The sequence below is a fragment of the Podarcis tiliguerta genome (genome assembly GCF_965153285.1).
Source record: "Podarcis tiliguerta genome assembly, chromosome: 7".
Classification (NCBI taxonomy): Eukaryota; Metazoa; Chordata; class Lepidosauria; order Squamata; family Lacertidae; genus Podarcis; species Podarcis tiliguerta.
The window spans coordinates 61,247,774-61,255,852 of record NC_139540.1 but is presented as its reverse complement, the minus strand read 5'-3'; positions in this window follow the sequence as shown (position 1 = coordinate 61,255,852).

Here is an 8,079-nt window from a genome sequence, read left to right as displayed (position 1 = left end):
TGTGTGTGTGTGAGAGAGAGAGAGAGAGAGAGAGAGAGAGAGAGAGAGAGCCTGTAGCCCAGTTTAGGTATTCTGAATAGGGCTTAAAGCTACATGTGATGAGTGAGGAGTATGCATGAGCACACTAGTTCTGCTTACCCCATCCTCATCACTGTTGACCTCTGCATGTTGCAGACCTATTGGCTACAAAGGAATACCTCTTTGTCTAATGGAGATGCCTGCACATTTTTGAAACCCTGGAAAATCAACGTTCCGAGATATGTGGGCACTTCCATGAGTACTTGAAGTTTTCCCCCCACTTCAGATACTCACTCTGGAACACATGGGGGAGCCTGACAGGGAGGGAGGTGCAGAGCTAAAGGACTCATACATACTTTCCCCATCTCATGTGCTAATTTAAATCCTATTCAAAATGCCCAGATTGAATTTATGTTCTATTGCAAAGCGGGGGAACCTTCCGGGACCCACCTACCCACAGTGGGTGGGGACAGAGACAAAAGTGGGTGGAGCAATCAACATGCCTTTTTATTGGTAGGTTTTAAAATAATTTTTGTAACTTCTTCTTCTTTTTTTTTTAGTCCTTATCTGCGCTGGGGGGAAATATGCTGGAAGTTTTCAATTTTCAATTGTATTTCATATTTTATTCGGATCCCCAGTGCTGGCTTTTAATCTTGCTGCTGTTATTTTCACTTTGAAATTGCATTTTACTGAAAATGATGTCAATTGTGTTTTGATGGTTTCAGTGTTTTTTATATTTATATAATCTGTAAACTGCCTTGCGAAAGCAATAGGGTGGGTTAGAAATGCATTAAACAATAATAAAATCCAATTTAAGGGAAATAGAGAGTGGCAAAAGCAAGTACTGTGTCCTTTTTTCTCTAAAATGTGGAAAAGGAAATTCTAATCCAAATTGCTGTTTGATTGCTTGTTACTGGAATTTTCTCTCAGTCTCAAAATAAAACAGCATAGGGGATTAACCCAAGATTAGGATGGCCTTCTCATCAGGAGACATTGCGGGAGTGGAACACTCCAATTGTGAACAAAATGGTAGCCATAAAACACTGAAGCCTTAACTAATTCACTTGGCATGATCGTAAGCATGTTTAACTGCATAGTGGTAAATATAGAACACTATTTATTCAGTCTTAATTACTTTCAAAGAAGGAGAAAGATTATTAGAACGTTTTTCCACTTGGAAGACTCCAAAGCTGAGCCAATAAATATGCAGAAAGGAAGTGACAACAGAATTATATTAAATTTTTTGTTTATATAGGGACAAGACAATCCCTTAATGTCCATCCTAAACTAATCTCTCTTTACTATTATCCGTTTGCCCTATTTCAGTTGCCTGTTTCTGTATAAATTGCTGTCAGTCGTGGTCTAAAACATTACAACAGAACAATGGTTTGTCTGCCTTATGCACATTAACTTGGATGTCAGAAAATGGTACATTGCACTGAATTATTATTGTTTAATCAGGTTTAGTATCTTGCAGCTAGCAGCATATTATGCATAATTGCTCTATGGCCATTTATGACGAGGTGAGCATTCTACAAAAGAAAGTCTTGTTTGGCGAGAGAGAGAAAAGAGCAAGCTGTTGCGCAAAGACGACTTGAGCAATGACACAAAAGTGTGTGAAGGAAGAACATGACTAACAATAGCTTTCAGTGGAATGAAATATTTGAAATAAATGCAGAGCCCACTGTCTTTAATAGCTGGAATTTAGGCTGCAGTCCTTCTCATATTTAACCTGTTCATCTGTTGAACTGAATGAAATTTACCACCGAGTAGACCTTTATAAGAGTGCAGTGTAAGATGTGAGAAGCTGCCCTGTGTATGTATATAAATTCTGTATCACTGAATGGAAGATGTATTCTTTTACTGATTCTTGTCTCACCTTTTGATACAGCATTAATACAGAAAATAAAAACTTCAGCTAAGCTGGGTCTGCTTCCATCTCTTCCGACACACAGCCGGAATTCACCAGCACTCAGTTCCAGCACCTCTCAGGTGGGTGCCACGGACATTATAAGAGAACAAGGGAGGTGTTCGTGGTGAGTTCCTGTTCAGTTTCTGTTAATTGATTCTCATGGAAACTTACAGATTCTGGCTTCACACAATTAACTCAAGGCAGTGTCAATTTACTCTTGGCAGAAAGCCAAGGTCTGCTTGACCTAGGAACTACTGACTCTGATTGGTTAACGACCAGCACTCAACTCTGTTATCTAGGAATGCTAGCACAGTTTGGTGTGTGAGGTGTGTTAGGAGTAGAAGTGCTGTGTATGGTTAAGAGAGAGAGAGAAAGAAAGGATTTATTTTGCTTTGTTTTGTATGCAGAAACTCTGCTGGTTTCTTTTCCCTTTTTAATAAATCCTGTAAATAGTTATTCTGAGTCTAGCTGACTAGTCATTTCCACCTCAACTAGCTTCTTCGCTGTGCAGGAAAACTCTGCTACGTTTGGGCTAAAGCCATTAGAGCTATGCCTGACACTTCAAAGTTCCATGAGGTTATGGGTATTGTGCTGCCAGCCTGAGTTGTGGTGGTGTCAGCATCAACGGTGTTGGTTCCAGTAGTTCCAGAAGTTGTTCCTGTTGGTGACACTGGCTGGTTCCTGACTGTTGTGAGCTGGTGACGCAGTGGACACAAGGACAACAGACGCAGCGTGTGAATGCTGGTTGCTGTGGTTCCTGTTTTCTCTCTCGGTGGTCGTGAGTAGCTGGTTCCGGGTTCCAGGGACATCGCTCTCAAGATGACCTCACAACCAGTTCAGATGGCTTTTGAGCGTCTGAATGACTCCAATTACTTGCTGTGGTCGGAACGCATGCAGGCAGTGCTGCAGAGGGATCGTCTCTGGCAAGTGGTGAGTAAGTTTCCTGTGAAGCCTGATGATGAAGACCTTGATAAAGACCAAAGAGCAAGGGCCACAATTGTCTTGGGGCTGGAAGATTCCCAGTTGCCGTATGTGAGGGGAATCAAGACAGCTAGAGGTGTGTGGCAAGCACTTAAAGAACTCCATGTGCGTGAGACAGCGGTTTCCAAGCTGTTCATTCGCAAGGCATTGTACAAGGCAATGTTACAGCCTGGGGTTACAATGCAGGAACACCTACACAGTTTACAGTTAAAGTTTACTGCGCTACAGGAAAGAGACTGTGCATTAGACCAGCAGGAGAAGGTGGCTATTATTTTGAGTTCTCTCCCGGAAAGCTGGGATAATTTAGTTTTGTCTCTAGAAGGTTTACAGGAGTGTGATTTATCAGTCAGTTATGTCACTGGGCGTTTGATTGAAGAATGGCAGAAGAGGCAAGAAAGGTCGTTTGCTGCAGAGGCTTCTACAGGCGGGCGGTTTGGAAGGAGTTCTCATGCCGTGCCAGAGGTGACGCAAAAGCAGCGTACCGGTGAGGAGTCAGCGTTTGCTGTTAGGCGTTGTTTCCGATGTGGGTCTTCAGCGCATCTAAAACAACAATGTCCGGAGTTGGTCAAGTCTCAGTGGCCGGTGCAGGAGCAGAGACGAGATCAGCAGCAGCAGCAGCAGCAGTGTAAAAAGAAATTCTTCAAACGAAAACAGTCGGCTCAGCTGGTGACCGCAGAGGTCAAGATTGCTGATGAGAAACAAGCTGTCTGGGTGGTCGATTCGGGAGCGTCTCGGCACATCGTAAATTCAGATGAATTGTTTGTTTCCAAGAACTCAGCACAGCGCAGCCAGGTGGCTCTAGCAGACGGAAGTACTTCCGAAGTAATTTCGGGGGGTGCAGTTTTTGTTCCTTGTCTTCGTGAATGCCTGCAAAATGTACTTTGTGTACCTTCATTACGGAGCAATCTGATGTCTGTAGATTGTTTGCTAAAAGCTGGGTTTAAAGTGTATTTTGAAGGAGACAGTTGCATTATTAAGAAGGCTGGTGAGATTTTAGGCACTGCTAAGTCAGAGGGAGGCTTGTTTTGGCTTAAAGCAGGATCTCAAGTTGCAGCAGTAGTCAGTAAATCTCAGCCTGCAGTGAATAACAAAGCTATACATGACAACTGTGTGCACTTATTGCATAGGAAAATGGGGCATGCTGGCTGGAAAAGTGTACTAAAAATGTCTGAATTGGCTGATGGGGGTGATTTAAAGAGTTGTAACAAGTACCTTGATTGTAATGTTTGTAAAAAGGTTAAAACCCACAGAGTCTCTTACCCCAGAAGTGAAAGAGTTAGTGAGTCACCGCTACAGCTGGTTCACATGGACGTAATTGGTCCATTTCCTGTAAGCAGGGGTGGATCGCGTTTTTCATTAACAATTGTGGATGACGCCACGCGTTACTCTTGGGTTTTTCCCATGAAGAATAAGGGTGACGTGTTCACTAAGTTTAAAGGCTGGGTGGCATCTGTGGAAAGATTTCTGTCCATTAAACTCAAAAGGATTCAGACAGACAGAGGTGGCGAATTTATGTCAAATGCTTTTAGAGATTGGTTACAAAAGCGTGGCATTGGGCATAGAAAAACGAATGCTTTTTCCCCAGAGGAGAATGGCGTTGCAGAGCGAAAACATAGATCTTTACAAGATATGATGTTTGCCATGCTTGAGGATGCTGATTTGCCCATGTCTTATTGGGGGGAGAGCATGCTCACCGCGTGTTATCTCCAAAATAGGCTCTTTCATCAAACAATAGGTACAACTCCGTACTTTAAATTGTTTCACAAAAAACCCAAAATTGACCATTTGCATGTGTTTGGATCAAAAGCCTGGGTATTAATTCCAAAACAAATGAGAAAGAAGGGAGATCCTAAGACCAAACAGTTAGTGTTTGTGGGTTACCAGGAGCTGGGAAAAGGTTTCCGCTTTGCTGAAGGGACAAATGGCATTGTGATCTCCAGGAATGCCAGTTTTTGTGAACATAGTGGCTGGGAGAGGCTACATGCCAATACTGAGGTTTGGTTTGAACCTTCTCAGGAGCTTCATGACTCTGAAGGTAAACATAGAGAATCAGAGTCTGAGGGGGAGGAAAGTTCAGATAAGAGCTCTCAAGAAAGTGGAATTAGCCAGAGACCAGTCGCTAAGCAACAAAAGAGAGGTCATAGTTCTGAGGAGGAAAGTGGGTCAGAAGAAAAATTTTCTCCCAGAAGATCTAAAAGACAAAACAAAGGAGTGCCTCCGGTGCGTTTTTCTCCGGATACTGCAAATGTGTTTAGTGTAATTGCAGAGCCCAAGAGTTTCCAGGAGGTGTTAAAGTTACCAAAAGAGGAGGCAGAGCTCTGGAAGCAGGCAATGGAGGAAGAGATGTCCTCTCTGAATGAGCACAAGGTATTTACACCAGTAGCAGCGCCTGAGGGGGCAAAGATTGTAGGCTGCAGGTGGGTGTACAAACTTAAACCTCTGGTAAAATGAAAGACTTAGGCCCGGTTAGGACATATCTAGGGTTGGAAGTGTGCTGGGCCCAAGATGGCAGCTGCCTAATTAGTCAGCAGAACAAAGTTAAACAACTACTGACTACATACGGGATGCAGGATTGCAAAGGGGCAGTGGTGCCTATGGATCCAGGGTTCATAAAAACACTTCATACAGATGAGAGTCCTGAATTTGAACATCCTGATGTATATCATTCTGTAATTGGAAGTTTATTGTATCTAGCACAGTGGTCCCGACCTGATATTAGCTATGCAGTAGGCATATTAAGTAGATTGGTCTCAAAACCCACACTAAATGCCTGGAAAGGGGTAAAACAAGTTCTAAGATACCTCAAACAGACAATTGGCTATATGTTACAATTAAATTCTTCAGAGGATGAAATGTTGGTTTGCTATTGTGATAGTGACTGGGGAAATTTGCCAGATAGAAAATCTGTCACAGGACTAGTCATAATGGTCGGTGGAGCTTTAATCAGCTGGCGGTCACGCAAGCAAGACATTGTAAGTGTGTCATCAACGGAATCCGAGAACGCCGCATTGAGTGAATTGTGCAACGAGGTGATTTATTTCAAGCATTTGTTAGCAGATTTAAATGTAAATTGTGGAGAACCAGTACAAGTTTACATTGATAATCAGGCTTGTATAACCTTAAGTAAAACAGAGGGTTTCAAATCACGTTCCAAACATATCTCTGTAAAATACCAAAATGTGCGTTGCTGTGTACAAGACAATATAATCACATGTACTTATGTATCAAGTGAAGAAAATGTAGCAGATGTATTAACTAAACCATTGGCAAAGATAAAGAACAAGCAAATGTGCAAGAGTTTAGGTTTGCTGGAAAAATAATCTCCTACATAGGTGTTATTTGATGTTAACTGTCCAGCAGAATCTGTGAGGGGGTGTTCAGTTTCTGTTAATTGATTCTCATGGAAACTTACAGATTCTGGCTTCACACAATTAACTCAAGGCAGTGTCAATTTACTCTTGGCAGAAAGCCAAGGTCTGCTTGACCTAGGAACTACTGACTCTGATTGGTTAACGACCAGCACTCAACTCTGTTATCTAGGAATGCTAGCACAGTTTGGTGTGTGAGGTGTGTTAGGAGTAGAAGTGCTGTGTATGGTTAAGAGAGAGAGAGAAAGAAAGGATTTATTTTGCTTTGTTTTGTATGCAGAAACTCTGCTGGTTTCTTTTCCCTTTTTAATAAATCCTGTAAATAGTTATTCTGAGTCTAGCTGACTAGTCATTTCCACCTCAACTAGCTTCTTCGCTGTGCAGGAAAACTCTGCTACGTTTGGGCTAAAGCCATTAGAGCTATGCCTGACACTTCAAAGTTCCATGAGTTCCAGCCCTGGAAAAATAGCACTGGTTATCACTGGGACTGAACCAAGAAAATCCCACTATTTTTTTTAACAGTTTGGGCAGTTCTGAAAAATAATATATTTCTTTTTCAATTTTTTTAAATTATATTAAATTGTTATTCCTTGCTCTGAATGACATCATCACACAGTCAGTTATGCCTGGCTACATAGCATTGTGTCATGAATTATACAGGAATCCCTTGAATGGTTTCCCAGTGGCTTGAATGGTTTCCCATGCCATTGATCTGGAATCGCAAATCAATGTTTTTCTATGCTGGGAATATTTAACAGAACATCACATGAACGAAGTACAAAGGCAATGCACTGTGCCAGCAGCCGAGGAGTTAAAATTGTGTTTCTTTAGAGAAAACCTGGAGTCAAGCAAAACAACCAAGACGTTTAACTGCAGAGACAGGAGCAACAATACAACCATTAAAATCAAATGTCAGAGAAAGAGCTGTGCCTATTAGCTTCTCGAAACCCAAAACGAACAGTTCCGTGTTATCAAACAAATGGTTTGTGCTAGCCAATTATTAACTTCTGATAAGCGCCATGTCAGTTTTGAAATTGCACAACTGAGTTTGCAGATGAGGGAAAATAAATCTGTGTCATCCCCATAAAGACGATAAAAGGAAATCCAAACTATTACCATTGTAACAGCCTAATGACACACAAGCTCCCATTTCAGTATTAGGAGAATGAATTTAAATTCAATCACATTGTACCAGACAATGTAGTCCCTCATCTGGTGCTCCTGGTCTAGTTTGAAGATTTCCACAAAAGCCATTTTCCTCCTCAGGCTTCATAAAAGCTCAATGAAATCCTCATTTAGAAAGCGCCAGGTGAAGATTCGCAAGGTACCTGTTAACGGACAACCTTAGTCCTCTTCAGGAATTCCTACTATGAGGACATGTAGGGTGGAGGGGTGGGTAGTGAGCAGGTATGCAAAGCAGGTGTGGCTCAAGAAGGTAGGTGACCTTTGCAGTGGTGGACTTTGGGCTAAAATTTGGCACCCCTGCCTCTTGTACTCTGTTCTACAGCATTGTTGTGGCGTCCCTTGCAGCATGGCACCAGTGAAGCCAAAACAAACCGGTAATGCAACCCTAAAACCAGCGTGGTGTAGTGGTTAAGAGCGGTGGACTTGTAATCTGGTGAACCAGGTTCGCTTCCCCACTCCTTCACATGCAGCTGCTGGGTGACCTTGGGCTAGTCACACTTCTCTGAAGTCTCTCAGCCTCACTTACTTCACAGAGTGTTTGTTGTGGGGAGGAAGGGAAAGGAGATTGTTAGCTGCTTTGAGACTCCTTAAGGGGAGTGAAAGGCGGGATATCAA